Source organism: Pistacia vera, unplaced genomic scaffold, assembly GCF_008641045.1.
Source record: "Pistacia vera cultivar Batoury unplaced genomic scaffold, PisVer_v2 Contig434, whole genome shotgun sequence".
Classification (NCBI taxonomy): Eukaryota; Viridiplantae; Streptophyta; class Magnoliopsida; order Sapindales; family Anacardiaceae; genus Pistacia; species Pistacia vera.
In genome coordinates, this window is record NW_022196262.1 from 19,893 (window position 1) to 38,872 (window position 18,980).

Here is an 18,980-nt window from a genome sequence, read left to right on the forward strand (position 1 = left end):
AGGCTAATCAAAGATTTTCAATGATCCGATGTCACAAACTTGAGGGGAAGAATGCCCAAATAAAGAAGAGAAAAAGAGAAGAATCCCCATGTTTTGGAAGAGAAGCTACAAGAGGTTTACAACAGTTGCACATATTCTGGTTGTAGAAGAGCTCAACCATTGGCATACAGATTGCATACACAATCTTTAAAATTAACTTGAGCTAAGAAGATTGTCTAGAAGATATCGTCAGCGCTTAAATTTCTGGTCTGATGATGTTTGCAGCATTGACCCCTTATTTTTTTCCTCTGAATTGACTAACCGGTTTGAATCGGTGTAATTGTACCGATCAGCTGAGAAACTGCTTGTGGAATAGCAAAATATTACCTGCACCATTCTAGTTCATATTCTTTATTGTCTACCAAACAATTAATTTTCCAACAAAGATGATTGATGATCAAGAAATTATTACTTGACACTCAAAGAAAATGAAAATAACAGAAAAAAGTATGTTTAACACACCAATTCTTCTTTTCAGAAAAAAAAAAAAAAGAATATATTAATCAAAGCAGAAATATTATTGATTTTGTTTTGTTTCACTTGAAGTTGACACAAATTTTTAGTACAAAAAGTCCTAACATCCAGAACATGACTGGGCATTACATATATTCAGAGGTAGAATATATTTCACGAAGGTATTACCTTATTTGGGGAGATAACTCAGTATCCAGATTTAAGTTGATGGATACAATAGAATCATTTGATTCTGCCTCTCGGCCCACATTCTTACGGGCTATCTCAATTTCTAAAGATTCGTTCAACTCCATCACCACCTGGTTCATGGTTGGTCTTTTGGCAGAAGTTGGCGAAACACAAGCCACAGCTATTTCTACAGCTTTCCAGGCAGAGTTGATGTCAAAATCTCCCTGTAATCTTTGGTCTACAATATTTTTAACATCCCCCTCTGCAAGCATGGACTTCACCCAGTCACTTATATGAGTCCTTTCATTGTCATTAGTCCTCTCAATCACAGGTTTACCTGTGATTATCTCTAAGATGTCTACTCCAAAACTGTAAACATCACTTTTCTCCGTTAATCTGTTTGATATATAGTACGTGCAAGACTCTGTCTACGTTAATTTCCAGTACATCATGGCTATGGAGTGATGGATGATAACTATAACAATTTACTTACTCAGGGTCAAGGTAACCAGGGGTGCCAGCGACGTTAGTAGACACATGAGTTTCATCTTCAACCGGAAAAGTTCTGGAAAGACCAAAATCAGATAATTTAGCCTGGAATTTTTCATTCAATAAGATGTTTGTAGACTTCACATCTCTGTGGACTATGGGTGGCTTACAACCACTATGGAGATACTCCAATCCTACATTTCAAATTCATTGCATATTAGTTCACTTAATTAAAACTTTAAATAGAAATGAGTAGAAGTAGAAATTGACCATGAAAAGTTAAAATATAGCATATTATCATATCTTTCATTACCTTGTGCTGCCTCTCTTGCTATTTGAATTCTTCCTTCCCAACTAAAGATATCTGCATCCTCTTCTGTACACAATAAAAGGGAAAAGAGCATAAGCCTACCATCTGATTTGATACTATAAGAAAGTTGTCGAAGATCGATAAAAGCAGCTTAAACTTTTATAAAATCCAAATTGAATATGCTAAATACCCAAGAGATGCTCTTGTAAGTTTCCATTTGCCATGAACTCGTAGATCAACCCCATGTTTGTGCCTTCGTCGCAATATCCAACAAGCGTTGTCAAGTTCTTATGATGAACTCTTACAAGAATTTCAACCTGTAACACAAAAAAAACAAAAAAAAAAAGCTATTTTAGTTTCTTTAAGTTACTGAAATACCTCGCTTGAAACTGCTTATACCCTTGACCTGATATGCAGAGAGTATTTCACAGCTACTTGAGTGTCATCTAAGTAACCATGGTAAACTGTTCCAAATCCTCCTTTCCCGATAACTGTCTGAAAGTTATTGGTAATCTTCACCAATCGGAGTATTTGAACCTTTGATTTTTCATTTAATGACCCTTTCTTCCTCCTGACTGGAAATTTTTGTAACAGGTTTAATAAGCATAAATTTAACATTGCTTTAAGACTAGAATTTCTATAGTGTTCATACCATTTTTCTCCTTATAAGGCACCATAAAATGGCTATTGCAGCTAAAAAGACAGAATGAAACGACTGCTGCTACTACTGGAAACATAAACTTGTCTTTTCTTTGCATGAAACATCAAGACAGAGATCTGGATTTCCTTCAACACTAGAATCAATAAAGATAATTACAATTAAGATAAGACTTGAAACAATAAATTTTCCAGTATCATAGTCCTATAGTCTGTGTACTCAAATTGTGTTTGAATAGGAAATGCTATAAACACTCATAATATTAATGATATTGACTAGAGATTCCAAAAAGCAAACCTTAGTGTAAGAAAATTTTCTTATTTTTTTCCATAAGTCCAGCTGGGACAGAACCTTGGAGTTTGTGTTAGTTTTTATGTGCTGGAGATAACTAAGAAAGAATGAGAGCATAACCGATTGAAGAAAAGTGCTTAAATTTTCTTAAGTTAAAATGAGTTTACACTTCAACTAATAAAGCAGATTTTACACTATTTCACCAAACATGCAGACTATATAAAAGCTTGATTTAATCGAAGCTACTGACTAATACCAACTAGCAACAACTATGTAACACATCCCACATAATCTGGGATACATATCAAGCATTTACAAAATGAGTAAAACTTTGCAGTATCAAATGACCCCTGGCAGATTGCCTTTCAGTTTTACCGCCAAAACAGTTTGAAATCAGTTGAACTGCTGCATTTCCAGCCAAGTATCAACCTTCAACACTCCTCCTTGATGGTTGGCTGGAAACACCAAGTCTGAATCTGAATTCTTCAAACTTGGCTTTGGAGACAGCTTTGGTCATGATGTCAGCCACTTGATGTTCACTCTTCAATGCATTAGATTTACTTCACCATTTGCTCAGCTTCTCTCACGGCATGGAACTTAATCTTTATGTGTTTTGTTCATCCATGCTGCACAGGATTCTTGGCCATAGCTACTGCAGATTGGTTGTCACACATGATAGCAGTAGCCTTGTTCTGTTTCAGCTTCAAGTCATCAAGAATTTCCTTAACCAAATAGCTTGATTCACAGCTGCAGCAGCTGATATGTACTCTGCTTCAGCTGTGTTGAGCCACAGTTTCCTGTTTCCTAGAAAGCCAGCAAATAGCTCATGATTCAGGAAGAATGCAAAACCTGAGGTGCTCCTCATATCATCTGTTGAACCAGCCCAATCACTGTCTGAATAGCCAATCAAACCAAAGTCCTCTATCTCTTGAACCATACTCCATAGTCAGGGCTTCCTTTGACATACCTCAGCACCCTTTTGCTGTTTTGAAGTGAGTTTCAGTTGGATTACACATGATCTGGATAGCAGACTAGTTGCATACATTAAATTGTCTAGTTGCTGTCAAATATAGCAAACACCCTATTAAACTCAGACCCTCATCAACTTTCTCACCATCTTCATCCTTGCTGACAGCTTCAAATTTGAACTAATGGCAATTTACTGGTTTGCAGTTTTCCATGCAGAATTTCTTTAGCACTTCACTTGCATATCTTCTTTGATTCACAAATCCCATCCACATGTTGATCAATCTCCATTCCAAGGAAATAGACATTCCCAAATCAATCATTTCAAACTCACTTTGCATGGATTTCTTGAATTCATCCACTTGAGTTTGATTGCTTCCAATAACTAGAATCATCTACATATAAGAAATAATCATCAGTTATCTTCAGCTTCTCTAATGTAAAGGGTGTATCATTGGACTCCTAATAAAAAAGATTCAGCAGGTAGTCATTAATCCTGCTGTACCAGGCCGGAGCCTGTTTAGGCCATACAAGGCCTTCCTCAACATATACACCTTCCCTCTTGTCCTTGGATCACATATCCTTCAGGTTGTTCAATGTATATCTCCTTATTCCCCAGCCATTCAAGAAGGCAGATTTTACATCCAATTGGTGAACTTTCCAGGAGAATTGGGCAGCCACTGCACAGCAGCAGCGCTAATGGTGTCATGCCGTGCAACGGAGCAAATGTCTCCAGAAAATCCACTCCATATTGCTGAGCAAATCCCTTAACCACAAGTCTGGCCTTATGCTTCAGAACTGACCCATTTGGATTCAGTTTTTTTTCTGAAAATCCACTTCACTTGGATAACTTTTCTGTTTCTGATCTATCCACCAGCTTCCAGGTTTGGTTTTTTTCAATCATGGCTAACTCCTCCTTCATGGCACTCCTCTAGGATTCTGATTGTGCAACCTCTAATAACTTGAAGGTTCCTTTGACTAGGTTGCACCTGTCATACACATCAGCAAGTGTTCTGGTTCCCCTGACAGCCACTTCTTCTTCTGATTCCTCCTGAGTCTTCTTCAATTTGTTCAGGTTAACCTCACTTAGTTGAGGTTGAGCATCTACATCACTCTACCCTTTTCCCAGTTCCAGACTCCTCTTCATCACCTTAACACCTGGACACTACAACTTTCTGATCAGGAATGTAAAGTCTGTAGGCCTGGATTGGCTGCTGTAGCCAATAAAAATTCCTGTCACAGCCTTATCCTCCAGCTTAGTCCCTTAGCAGGTGGCACTAGGACATAGCAAGACTTCCAAAAATCTTCAGTTCATCCACTGTTGGTTTGGTTCCAGTCCAGGCTTCAAAAGGTGTTTAATTTTTAAGCTTTGGTGGGAATCCTATTGAGTAGTGACACTTGTGTTTGCTGCTTCTGCACAAATGGTTTGGGAAGATTTTCTCAGCCATTAACACCTTGCCATTTCCATGATTGTCCTGTTTTTCCTTTCACAAACTCCATCTGTTGTGGAGTGTATGGGCTGCTATATTCATGCTTATTCTAGCTTCAGTGCAAATTTTTTCAAACTCTTGAGAGGTGTATTCAGTGCCATTATCACTTCTCAAGGTTTGATTGATCTTTCAGTCAAATTCTCTACTTCAAGTTTGAATTTCCTGAATGTTCCAGCCACCTCACTTTTCTGTTTTAGGAAGTAAATCCACCCTATCCTAGACCAATCATCTATGAACAATACAAAGTATTTGCTCCCATTAAGTGATAAGGTTGCATACGATGCCCACTACATCCGAGTGAACAAGCTGAAGTTTATCAGAGGCTCTCCAAGCTTGGTTCACTGGGAATGGTTTCCTACTCATTTTGCCTATTTGACACACTTTGCACCACCCTCTTGGCTGCTCAACAATAGGCAGATTCTGGACTAAGTTTTTTGTCTGCATTCAGTCAAGTTTCTATAGTGTACATGGCCTAATCTTTTGTGCCACATTTCGGTTTCATCCTCTCTAACATTGCATGCTGTGTTGGAGCAACTTTCCACATATTGGGAAGCTTTTCCCTACCATTTTCACTCTCAAAATCTCTTATCCTCACTGTCTTGAATAATGCAGGATTGGTTTTTAAAATGCAGTGCATAGTTCCTTTCAGCATTTGTCCCACACTCAAAGACTTGACTTATATTGGGTGCATAAAGTACATTTGAGATTAGTTTTGTACCTTTGGAGTTTGGATTGCTACATCTCCTTTGCCTCTTCTTCCACACATTCTCCATCCAACTTAATCCTTGACCGATGAGTGATCCATGTTTACAAAGCACTCAAATCATTTGTCATGTGATGTGTGCCCCACTTCAATCAGCCATGTATCATCACAGGTTTGGACCAGGTTGGATGAGGCCCAAAACAGCTGCTCTGTCTCCGCACAGGCTGTTGTTCATCAATTGTTTGAGCTTGCTGTTGGGGGCTGCTCTCCGTTGTTTCTGCATACTTTTTCAATATGCTCAAACTGTTGCAAGCCCTACACTTATACCAGGTCTGAACCAGCATTTATACTCTGCATGTCCCTTCCTTTTGCAATGAGAACAAGCTGGAAAATTTTGCATCCCACCAGTTTTGTTCCATTGGTTGTTGGACCTTTCTTTTCCTCTCTTTTCTCCAGCTTGCTTTCTGTAATTCCTTGCACAGGTTTTCCCTTGTAGGTTGCCGCATGCTCCTTCATTTGCATCTTCAAGCTTTAGGAGCCTTCTTTGCTCTTGTGCCTGTAGAGCATGGACCGCTCAGTCATTGTGATCTGAGTCAGTCCTTGAGTCCTCCAAGGATAGATCTTAACTTCAAACCTTTCCGCAGGCTCACCATCACCTTTTCCACAATCCTGCTATCTGGCATCTGCACTCCAAGTAGTCTGATTTGTTGACAATGTTCATTAACCACAACATATTCTTTCACCTTCCAGTCTCTTGCATCCTTAAAGTTTCGAACTCCCTTCTCAAATTCAAAACCTGCATGTTCCTTGTAGTGTCACTTCCCATGATAACTCTTCTCTCAACTTATCCCATGATTCCTTAGCAGTTTCGCATGCCATAATCCTTGTAAAAACAAGTCGTGTGCTTGAGTGATGGTGACGCTCTTGGAGCTCTTGATGCTTCCTTCATGCATTCGGATTTGATTGAGGGTAGGATTTGGTCCCAGCTGAGGGGTTGTCTCTCTTCCTCTACTATACTGCCAGAGTCCTTGGCCCCTCAGGTAAGCCTTCATTTTAACTGACCAAATAGGTATTGTTCACCGTTGAACACAGGAGGTAGAAGAGAGTTGTTGGGGTAGTCATTTGATCAAGAAAAACAGGTCTGGTGCAAGGCAGTTTTCCGATGGGCTGGATGAGTTTTTGGGAAGGAAAGTTCAGTTTTTGTTGGAATCAACTCATCTCTGATATCATGTTAGTGTTTATGTGCTGGAGATAACTAAGAAAAGAATGAAGAGCATAATCCGATTGAAGAAAAGTGCCTAAATTTTCTTAAGTTAAAATTGAGTTTACACTTCAACTAATAAAGCAGATTTTACACTGTTACACCAAACATGCAGACATATAAAAGCTTGATTTAATCTGAAGCTACTGACTTAATACCAACTAGCCAACAACTATGTAACACATCCCACATAATCTGGGATACATATCAAGCATTTACAAAATGAGTAAAACTTTGCAGTATTACAAATGGACCCCTGGCAGATTGCCTTTCAGTTTTACCGCCAAAAACATGTTTGAACATCAGTTGAACTGCTGCATTTCCAGCCAAGTATCAACCTTCAACAGTTTGTTTCCTCTCAGGTTTCTGCAAAAGAATAGTAAAGATGATCTTTCGTTTTTGTAACCAAGAAACCTTCTCGATTGGTCACAATCCTGTTTAAGTGAACTTACAGTACTTTCAAGAATGATAGCTGGGACAGAAAATCAGGTACGGGTCCTATCAAGTTATTGTTTGATAAGTCCCTGAAATGATATTTAAAAACTGTTCAGGTGAGTTTTTTCATTTATATATTGCAAATATACAGGTTTATTTGATATTGAGGTACTTACAGAACTTGTATTGATGTGAGATGGGATATGTAAGGAGATATCTCCCCGGATAGTCCACTCGATGATAAGTTCCTGCTTACAGTCCCAATTTTGTTAATAATTTCGGGCAGGTAGATCAAGATTAAGAAGTTAGGAAGCTGGTTACAGGTATAAACTTACACAAACATGATCCTAGGGGGATCATAAGCATTGTAGCTGCAATTAAGACCTTGCCAGGAGTACACTTCAGGGGCACATGGATCTCCATGCCAATTTCTTTTCACTTCATACTTTGATTTGATGTTCATTATAGCATCAACTAATATTTTACATTCACCAGTAAGTAAGAATGAAGTAAATTGTGCCTGACCTAACCTTCCATAAAAAAAGTAGAAATTTCTTATCTAGAACTGATAAAGCCAAAAATTGATTGCTCAGAACAACATACCATCTTGTTGGTTTGTCAGCAATTGTGAGAATTCTTTAACCTGATATATTTCAACGGCATTGAGGATGGGCGGTAGTGCTGAATTCCCAGTTTTGTTGATTGAGAACTCAATTTTTTCTCCCTGTATGGGTATTGCACTGTATATAGTGCTTGCAGACAAGTATAGGTAAACATCAGGTCCATACCAGGTGTGTCTATTCAAGTAGATGGTAATTTCTCTAGTCTGGTTGGTTTGCTGTACTTGGAGTTCAGCGAAGTAGAAGTAGGCATAATATTTGGACTTGGGATCATTAGGCTTCCAACCAAACTGCAAGGAATTGCTACCCTTTGCTGGTATGGCAGCAGTCCTCATGACAGTAGATGGTGGTAGGAAATCATCCATGGATTCAACTGTGAGCCGACTACTTATTGCTGCTACATTATTGAGGCTGCTGGGTGACCATATGCGATCATAAACATCATCTACATACCTACATAGTTCAGTTTTACTTTAGTATCCAAGATTTATCAGCTTACCAAATTTGAAGTACTTCTTGATGTAAATTGACTGACCTGACTGTTTGATTGGTTGTTGAACCAACATCCCACCGCAGAAAGAGTAGTAGTGATCCTGATTCAGATTCATAAGTGGAATTTACCAAGGGCCTTAATTCTAATGCTGAAATGAAAGGTGTTCCAGAGCCTGCATTTACAAGACAGACATGAAAAAGGTTTTTCTGGGGAATATGGATGATCTCTTTGGTAACAATAGTTGATGCATCTTCTAGTTCCACTGAATCCCACACATCAGCTTCAAGAAGTAGATCAAAACTTGGTAATTTCCCTTGGCCATCATAATTTCCATACATGAATCTAGCTCTAATCAGAAACTTAGTACTGCCCCATTCAGGTTTCAAAGTGTAGCAATTTTTTATTCCTTCAGGGAAGCTTCTAACATTCAAGAATTGTTGTTCAATGTTGCTTCTATTGTATTCAGGTGATATACTATTGCTCACACCAGTCTCTACAAAGGTTGCATCTGAAGTATAATTTAATCCTGTTATTTTATCAGTATAGCCAGAATTTTTTGGTATTCCACAATCTAAGCTAATAAAACCTGAGAGAAACAGCATAGAGAAACAGAAAATGTTAATACGAAGTTAGTGATTAACAATATAAATCACTGCTTAAAGATCAGATTATCACCTGATTGACCCTCGGCATGAACTGGAACTGTAAGAGCTGCTGTGCCAAGAAATGCAAATATCAAACGCTGTAACATCTCTATCACCATCTTTTTCCTTTTTGTATATCATCGGACAATTTATGCTGTCATGAAAAGGAAGACATTGAATAGTTTACTAAAGATTTCAGTCAAGTGAAGAGCCAGAAATTTCCCAGCAGGAGAATATAATATTATTGATTGACTGAAATGTCTAGTTATCACGAACCACTTGCTCAAATTTGAACATCAAATCATATTTTGTATTATACATTGTGCACATGTTAAGCAAAGCAAGGGGTCTGGTCCTTACTGGGAGACTCTTCAATTCTTGGAAGCTTCAATTTTGAGAAATTAAATATGAAGTTCCTGCCAAAAAAGATTCTTCAACTAGTAAAATAAAATCTAATCAAAATAAAAATTTCCCACTAGACATAATATATTGAGTTCTGCCTAAGTTATTGATAAATAAACAACAGTATTTTCAAGGTAAATATACTTTTAAAAAGCAGTATACTTTACAGTTCTTTATTGGTTTGTAAAGTTATTGAGGTTGAAAAGTTTGAATTTCACCGTTGATATGTGGGTGTCAATTGCAATATTCAACATTATAGTACAATAGAGGATCCACAAAGAGATTGTGATGAATTTGTCTCATAAAGAATATTGGGAACCGACCATTGAATGCGGAAAGGATTGCAACTTGGTGTTTACCTAACTTCTTGACGTTCAAGTCAATGGACAAAAATAAAAAACTGATACTTTGGCTCACTTAGCAAATTTGCTTTCAAATGGGTTTGCCAGACGCTGGCTGAAGTCTGTAAGCCATTCCAGTCCTAGAAACTATAGTAAGAGTGGTGTTATACAATCCATTTCTCTACATATTTTAGCCATCGTAAAATGTTTTAGACATCTGTTACCAATAATATATGAGCCCCTTAGCGACTAAGGCTAACTATATCCAAAAGGTCTTATGTTCGAGTCGCAGGAGAGGTACCTATCACATTTGTGTAATTACCTTTACTGTTTTCATTTTATCTCTTCATAACTTGATCACTGAGTGATTATTTGGTCCGAAAACCCTTTATTCTTCTTTTAATTCTCACAAACTGAAAAAGTGATTAGAAAGGATGAAAAATGTAGCAGGTGATTCTACTATGTAGGTTGAAAGCATGAAATTCCGTTTTTACTTCATTGATTGACAGATTAAAAAACTATCAGTCTAACAAGCCAACCGGATATTATATCTTCCTGTGTCATCTTGATAATGTCCATTTTTTTAACTATATATATCAGAGTTGAATGCATTTCTCTAGGTGATGCTCTAGATATTTGAAGAAGGAGAGCATCTTTCTACTAGCAATTTGTCTGATATGCACAGAATTTTGGTCCAGCCCTTCTACTCATTTTTATTTGTGAGCAATCAGTTTATATAGGGTGAATATGCAGGAGTACCGGATGAATGCCAAGAACCAAAAACAATTTTCTCCAACTCAAGAAAATTTATTTCACAGTTACAAGTTATCGATTTTAGATAGAATGGTTATGCTTGTAATGTTGGATATGGTGTGATTGCTGCATAGTTTTGAAACTTGATAAAATTTTATATTTGAATGCTGGACGTAATTTCTTAATTGGAACGAATCAGGGTAAATCGTCTATTCTCTTTACTTTTTTGTTTTCTTTATTGGGTGTTTTTGATTGTGTTTTTCAACATGTAAATCGTTAATCTCTAAATTAAAGCTTGGATATTCATAACAAAGATTCTAACCACCAGAACATCAAAATTCTATTACTATAATTTCAATTAAAAGTTTACATTTTTTTTTCTTTATCATGAATCATCTACAAAATGAATTTTGGAGCGCATAAACATTAGACAACTTTTTTTACAGGGCTGAGGTGTCTAAGGGCAAGAGAATTGAATGAACACCACTTTGACTCCATCTTGTTGCTAATTAGCATGATCATCTTTCGACTCACTTAGTTACATTTTTTTATCCTCAATTCAACAGTGCAAAAGTAGACATGAATGAGATCAACGAAAATGCAGCTAAAAGTGCTAAATCTTGAAATGGAAGGCAAGACTTCTTGTTGGAGTCGTCGACTACTTCAACAATAAGGGGCCATGCAAATGCATTCGGGGGTCTCGTTGAAGGATTTGGGCCTATTCCATGAAGAGCCGATGAAGGATTTTTCTAAGTAGTTAATTCCTAATTGAGTTTGGGCTTACGAAAAGAGATGCTTGTAATATTAGGTTTTGTTCTTTAAACTTAGTATATAAACTTATTTTTCTCTTAACAAATCATAGAACAAATTATATTTATTGTAACGAGAGAGGTAAGACAGTATTTTAATAATATTAACTCTATTGGACATAGCCTGTTAATTGGGTGAAATAGAGTAAATTGTGCGTATTATTCTTTCTCATTATTTGTGTGTTAACTGTTTTCGATTTCACATTACTCTAGATTGTTTCACTTTAGATAGCAAAAGAAGCAGTAGATGGTAAAGAACTATATGATTTGCAATTTTCTTTTGGTTTCTGTTTGTCTGTGTTTACAAGTGATAACTTAAATGAATTGAATTTGAAACATAGGAGTGGAGTATCTCCACGGCCATCAAGAAAATTAAAAAAAAAAAAAAACTACATATGAACTGAACTGAAACTTTCTGTAGAGAAACAGAGAAGCCAACAGAGGACGGTTCTGAAATATGATTTTTTGTCCATCTTCAAACACCACAATCTGTTTTTATAAATGTTACTGAAGCCAATGAGAGATTTCTCTCATTTTTTTCAGTTCTATGTAATCCCAACAAGCTCACATAACATTATCTAACGTAAAACAGCTGAAGTTGAAACTTAGAGCACACAAACAGAACAGAGCAGAACAGAGTACTCTGTGCTTAAGTTTAATAAAATACAAACAGAATAAAGCAAAAAGCAATAGTCTGTATTACAGCAGTACTTTCTGTAGGTTCCATCATATTCATATATATATATATATATTAAAAGGACTCATGTAATAGTAAAGAATTCATTAGTAGTTTTCAAGAATGATTTACTGGAAATATTAAAACAAACCAAATATATCTGCAGAAGGATGCTGCAAGTGAATAGCATCAGGCAAACTATTACGAAATAGGGCATACTGACCCAACAAAGCTTGCTCTTGTTTGAGTTATTCAAGTTCCATCAACCTTTTTGTTTTTTCAATTGACTTGACTGTCAATATCTTGTTGTGGGTCACATTTTATTTATAGTGGCGTCCCTTACATATTCGTGAGTCATTTTCTTGGGTTCTCTCACAGAAAGATTCATTTATAACAATTTTTGGAAAATTTCAACTACTATTGTACTATGAGGTTTAATATACTGTAATGGCTTTTAAGGGTGAAACATTCAACCTTTGAATCTGTTATGAAAATCCACAATCAATTCTCACCTAATCACACGCACAAATAACACAGATAACACACACTACAAAATCAACAATCAACCAACTCAAGAACACCAAATATACCGTGGTTCACCTTTCCACAAAGGAAAGATTACATCCACGTTGAGCTCCAGGAAATTTTGGGGCTCACTGCACTAGGAATAAACGTTATTACAGATTATAGAAAAACTCTCACTGATTTACCCAAAGATCAATCAAGAAACTCACTCACACAAACCTGACAACAATCCCTAGAGATAACCTGACCCAGTCTCTCTAAACCTGAAGGAACAACCTGCCCTCACCCAGGATTACATAGATTTGCAACTCAAAACAAGATTGAAACAAACTCCCAACACTCAAGGGTAAAACAGATCTGATGCGTAAAAGAGAAGAAGCGAAAAAACTGTTTCTGTGTAAAAAAGCTCTCCCTTTTATGGTTTGACCTCGTGCACTAATTTTGGCCCTTGGATCTGCTTGATTTCAGCGGCTGAGATCTGCTCTAATCTTGAGTGAAACTGCAGCGTTTTGCTTAATGAAATTCTGCAGACACGCTGCGTTTTGAGCTTCAGATATTAACAGAATCTTATAAATTTAGTGGCATATAATAAACAGTTTTGTGGAAAATTCTGTGGACAGCCCTGGGCTTCTAGCAAATATTGATTACTGTGATGGCGGTGTAAGCATCAATTTGTCATTGAATTAGCATACCCTTGTTGAATTTGTCATTGAATCAGAATTAATTGATCAAAATGACTAATTGACTGAAAGTTCCAAATATGAACATTAGATTTTTTATCCAAGTTAGTATGAATTCCTGTAAAAAGCTACTTAAAATATGCCTAGAGGGGTCTCTGGAGCCTTCAAATCAGTACCTTAATGGAGAAAATATTCTTTTAATAACAGTTAAATCCAAAATGCTAATGTAGATATATAATGATCTCTTATCTGTTGCTTCAATTATAACTCATCGATAAATGTTTTTAGAAAGAACATTAACTCGATTGTAGCTGATTAGTCTGGTTGTATTTAGTGCCATTTTTTTTTTCTATCAAATTACTATTGACAAAACTCTTTCGTTGTGCATCTGAATTCTGGATACAAGTTAATTCGATCAAGTGAATTTCTTGGAGTTGTACAAGAGATCTTCAACTTATAGTCAGGTTAAACAAGGGTTTGAAAGGTTTGATTGATATTAGTAAGTAGAAAAAATAAAATAAAATAAAACTCTTTGATGTAAGAAATGGTGTTAAGGCCTAAGGGGACCCTACGTACTTTATTAATTTCCAACCAACAAAGCTACCTCTACCCCAAAGTTATGAATGAGAAAACCTTTGAACCAAAAGTCTTCTGTAGGAATCTCCCATGCAAGTCAACCATTGGTCTATTTCTCACATTTAATTCAAATAATAAAATCGTTCTATGATCTCAAACACTTACATGGCAGGTAGTATAAATTTGTAAGAAGCTATTGGCTTGATTCTTGCAGAAGAAACCAAAAAGTAGCAATGGAGATATTAAAACATTTTATCTTTGAGTTCTTGTTCATAGTTGCACTTACAACGCAGGTTTATGCTCAGAGTCAATCAGGTTTCAGTAACTCAATTTTAAGCATTATTTTATTTCTATTCAATAATTATATACATATACTAAGGATTTCTCTGTCTAACCATATTTTTCCCAGGCTTTATTTGACACAACCCGTCCTGAATTTCCTCATCCTGTAGGATCCGGGCGCTCCCACAAGACTCGGATACCCGAGACGTGCCATGTAGAAAAACTGCGAAACCTGTTTAAAGACATACTTTTCTTGAATAACATCATAGTATTTCCTTTTCCAACATCTCAAAAAAAGACATGCATCATCTTTCGTTTTACAAAAGAAAAGAGTTAGGGAAACTTGTGGTATCAGGTTTTCCACTTATACTACACATTCCAAAATATGAAACAAAAGGAAATACATCATGGAAAACATGAGTTCTTGAAACGAAAGTCCAGATTTACAATGCGACATAAATATAAGACCCACATAAAAGATGTCAACGCGTGGCACAACCCTGAGCGGAGGCTCACTGCTCGGCACGATCTCCGGAAGGTCCTGGTGGGGGGAAAAACATTTAAAAAGGGGTGAGCTAAAAATACTCAGTGAGTGGGGAAAAAGGGGGAGGTTTATAAAAGTTCTTAAAAAAAAAGAATAATGCTAACATACAACAATTTTCAAGCAAATCATGGCAACAATGTAACTTTATGAATATGCAATAGAACAACCACCCCGTTCTCGCATACAATATATAATTTATTTCTAATCATCCTGCACTCAGTAAACTGTACTCTGACTTACTTCCTTTAACTGTATCGGATTCTGTATAAAACCTCAACATTTATTATTAAAACTCTCACCACAACTAGTACCCTGGGGGAAATCTGTCATACCTGGTGGGCGTCCCACACGCAGGCAGAGCGAGGGACGTACCTGTCATACCCGGCAAGGTCTATCATCGCGCGGGCAGAGCCTCAAAAACTGTCATACCTGGCGGACCACTCAACGCCCAGGCAGAGCCAATAAAATCTGTCATACGCATGCGCAGAGCCAAAATCTGAAACTGTCATACCCAGCGGAATCCTGCATCGCTCGGGCAGAGCCAAAAATCTGTATCTCTGGGGGATGGGTACTTCGTAGGGTGGTTTTAGCACCACAACATACTCATGCATAATCTCAAGTAACATGGAAGTCAAGAGTATATTACGTATGTGCCTACAGATCATACTATATGACATAATATTCAAAAATCACATATAGGGCTGAAAATGAAAACTGTAAAACATGTTTCAAAACTGACAGTTTAACCCCTTTTTATTTAACCTTAAAAAAAACGAAATTCCAACAACCTTAACCCGTCACTTTCCATGAAATCAACATCTTTAATTATTCAATTCACACATAATTTCCAAGTGATTGAAAGGCAATAACTTAAAAGTAACATGCAAGCTTAAAAACTCAATCTTTAGTAAAGGATTTGGTGCAATTCCCACTCAGTCTTTGATTAGCAAACTATCTCCAATTTAAGCCAGCAGCCCTTTTTTTTAAGAACAGAACACCAAATGCACCTTTATAAACCTATATGTGTACATAAATAAAGAAAAGAGTTAATTATATGATAAAGTCTCATTCTAAATAAATATATATTCCATTCAACAATTTAATAAGCCAACACCAACATTTCCCGTTACCAAAACTCTGCATAATATAATTTTCTCCACCCTTCAACATAAGCCGAACCCAACTCTCTCTACAGTGCCACCACACCCCAAATCAAGCAGCCATCAACATCAATTTTTATGAGACAGCCATATACATATATTTAAATAACATGCAGCATGAAAATTTATTACTTTGGAACAAGATCTAATTCATTATCACCCAAAAATTTGCTCAGCCGAAACATGCAAGATAAGTTTTAGCAAATAAAATACTTAACTCAAGATTTTGCACCCAAAACATTATAATAGAAATAAATAACTTGACATGCAAACCGGAATTAAGTTTTTTAAAAACACTTTTTGGTTAAACCACTCACTCTTCTATCCTATAATTGGCTGCCTATTACAGTGCTTGGATTTCAATCTCCACCGTTCAGAATGTAGAGTTGTGTTTCATGAACAACATCTCCAAAAATCAGAACGATCGAACGGCAGACGAGCTCCAGATCACGATTTGATGATGCACTGTTCACAGACTCAAAAACTAATATATCCTCTCCCTTTCTCTTAGTTCTTTTTTTTTTTTTTCTTCTCTTCCTCTCTCACTCTATCTCTCGGCCGAACCCACTCTTTCTTCTCTTCTCCCCCCTTTTTTTTCTTTCTCCTTTCTCTCCTCTCTTTCTCCTTTCCTTTCTTTCTTCTGCTCTCGTTTTCTTCTTTTTCCTTTGGGCGAACTACCCAGTTTCTTCTTTTAAACAAAAACAGCTTTCTGAAATTATTTCTGCCCCCCAATTTCTCTAAATTTCAGTTTAACCCCGCCACATAAGCTTTCCCTAGCAAAAATGTCCAAATTTTTCCCTCTTGAGACATACAAACCCATCAGGATTTATTTCTTCGATTTCACCCCTTAACACAGCTTTAAAAACTGACAGAAATACCCCTATCTTACCACAATATCAAAAATCAAATTAAAACAAAAGAATTAATTAACTAAATACAATTCATGATCTAACTAAAATCAGGAATGGGGTTTTACATTATTAGCATAGATTGTGGAATATCAGAAAACTCTGTCTATACTGCTAAGGTGACAGACCTAAACTATTCTTCTGTTGCACTTTAAAAACTGAACCTGGCAACATTAAGTTCTGATTAGAGCAAGATTCATGTATGGAAATTATGATGGCCTAGGAACAGTACCAAGCTTTGATCTACTTCTTGAAGCTGATGTGTGGGATTTAGTGCAATTGAAAGATGCAACCACTATTGTTACCAAGGAGATCATTCATATCCCCGAGAAAAATTATGTATATGTCTGTCTTGTAAACACAGGCTCAGGAACACCTTTCATTTCAGCATTAGAATTAAGGCCCGTGACTAATTCAACTTAACAAACTGAATCACGATCCCTACTACTCTCTTGGCGGTGGGATGTTGGTGCAACAGACAAGGGAACATTCAGGTAATTCATTTTATATCATCAAAATTTGGTAATTGAAATATTGGTTTCTTAGAAAAACTGTATAATGCAGGTACAGAGATGACTCTTTTGATCGCATGTGGACGCCCTACAACAAACACAGCTGGGTACCAATAATTAACTCGCGGTCTGTCGATTCCAGTTCAAACAGTTACAGGCCACCATCTACTGTCATGAGGACTGCAGTTATACCAGAAAATAGAAGCAGTCCCCTGCAGTACAGTTGGGAGAGCCCGAATTACACATCCGGATTTTATGCCTAGTTCTATTTTGCTGAAGTTCAAGAGCATCTAGCCAACCAGACTAGAGAACAGATCATCTATTTAAATGGAGATCTCTGGATCAATCCTGATGTTTTCTACTTACAAACAACAACGATTTACAGCAGATCACCCATAGTAACGGAAAATATTGATTTCTCAATCATTAAAACCGGGAATTCAACCCTACCACCAATCCTTAACGCTTTAAAGGTATTTGCAGTAAAGGACTTCCCACAATCGCTAACAGACGAACAGGATGGTATGTTCTTCCAGACAATTACTTTTATCAGTTGCGGATGATATTGTCCAGCTGTTTCTTCATTATTTATTTTTACCTTAGTCCCCCATGTTTAAATTCTTACTGTTTATATATGCGTATGGGCAACTACTAGTCAATGCTATCATGAAAATCAAGTCAATGTATAGAGTGAATACAAGTTGGCAAGGAGATCCATGTAGCCCTAAAAATTATTTGTGGCAAGGTCTTAATTGCAGCTATGATGACTATCGTGCCCCAAGGATCATATCCCTGTGAGTCTTCGCCTTTAAATTAAACTAGCATCCGTTTCAATTTTGTTAACTTTGATCCATGCCACACTTCCATTTTTTAACAAAATTATTTGTCATGCAACCAGGAACTTATCATCAAGTGGAATATCCGGTGAGATATCTCCTTATATATCCAGTCTCGCATTAATACAATATCTGTAAGCATCTCTGTCTTGAATCAACTTGTAAGTACTCAAATTATTGATGATGGGAACCACTCCAAGCTAGTTTAATATTCTCAACCACCATTTCTGGGACTTATCGAATAACAACTTGATTGGACCTGTTGTGAGGTGGCAATTGATTTATGCCCACGTGGAAGTCAAAATAACACTTGGGCAGTCAAAGTTAAAATGCTAAAAGCTAAGGGGCAATCCTGTTATATCCAGGTCTCAATAAACCTAATACAAATTAGGTTTTGTTCATTTTTCTTTCCCTTGAGCTTTCTCTCTTGGTTAACAGAGAGAGAAAGTTTGTTATGAACTGCTGGATACGCTGGAAATCTGAAGAGCGTTGATGGAATCAACGGTGGTAGTAGGTCTTAGCTGGATTATTCTTTCTGTTACACTTTCTGTATAAATCTGTCACTAATATTTGGTTATTGTGTGGGATATATGAGAGGTGAGGAGATCTGGGTTTTTACAGAGGGGTTTTGTGCACTGTGTAAAGGGTGAGCGTATACCTCTGTAAGGTTCTCTATTCTCATAATAAAATCTGCTTATTGCCCTGAAGAGTGGATGTAGGTAATCTGTAAAGATTACTGAACCACTATAAATCATTGTGTCTTTTATTTTCAGTTCATTATCTGTTATTTCTTGTGATTCATCTGCAATTTTGGATGCTGGTTTTGTTGTTTAGTTTTTCGTTAGGTCTCTCTTTTTGCAACAGGACCCGTGCCTGAATTTCTGTCATAGCTACCATTCCTGACGGTGCTGTAAGTTTTCTTCATCACGATTATG

At 36.8% G+C, this 18,980-nt stretch overlaps 1 pseudogene; it reads right to left on the reverse strand.

Moving 5' to 3' along the window:
* Nucleotides 1–654: 654 nt before the first annotated feature.
* Nucleotides 655–9,231, reverse strand: LOC116143914 (annotated as a pseudogene).
* Between the last annotated feature and the right edge of the window lie 9,749 nt (nucleotides 9,232–18,980).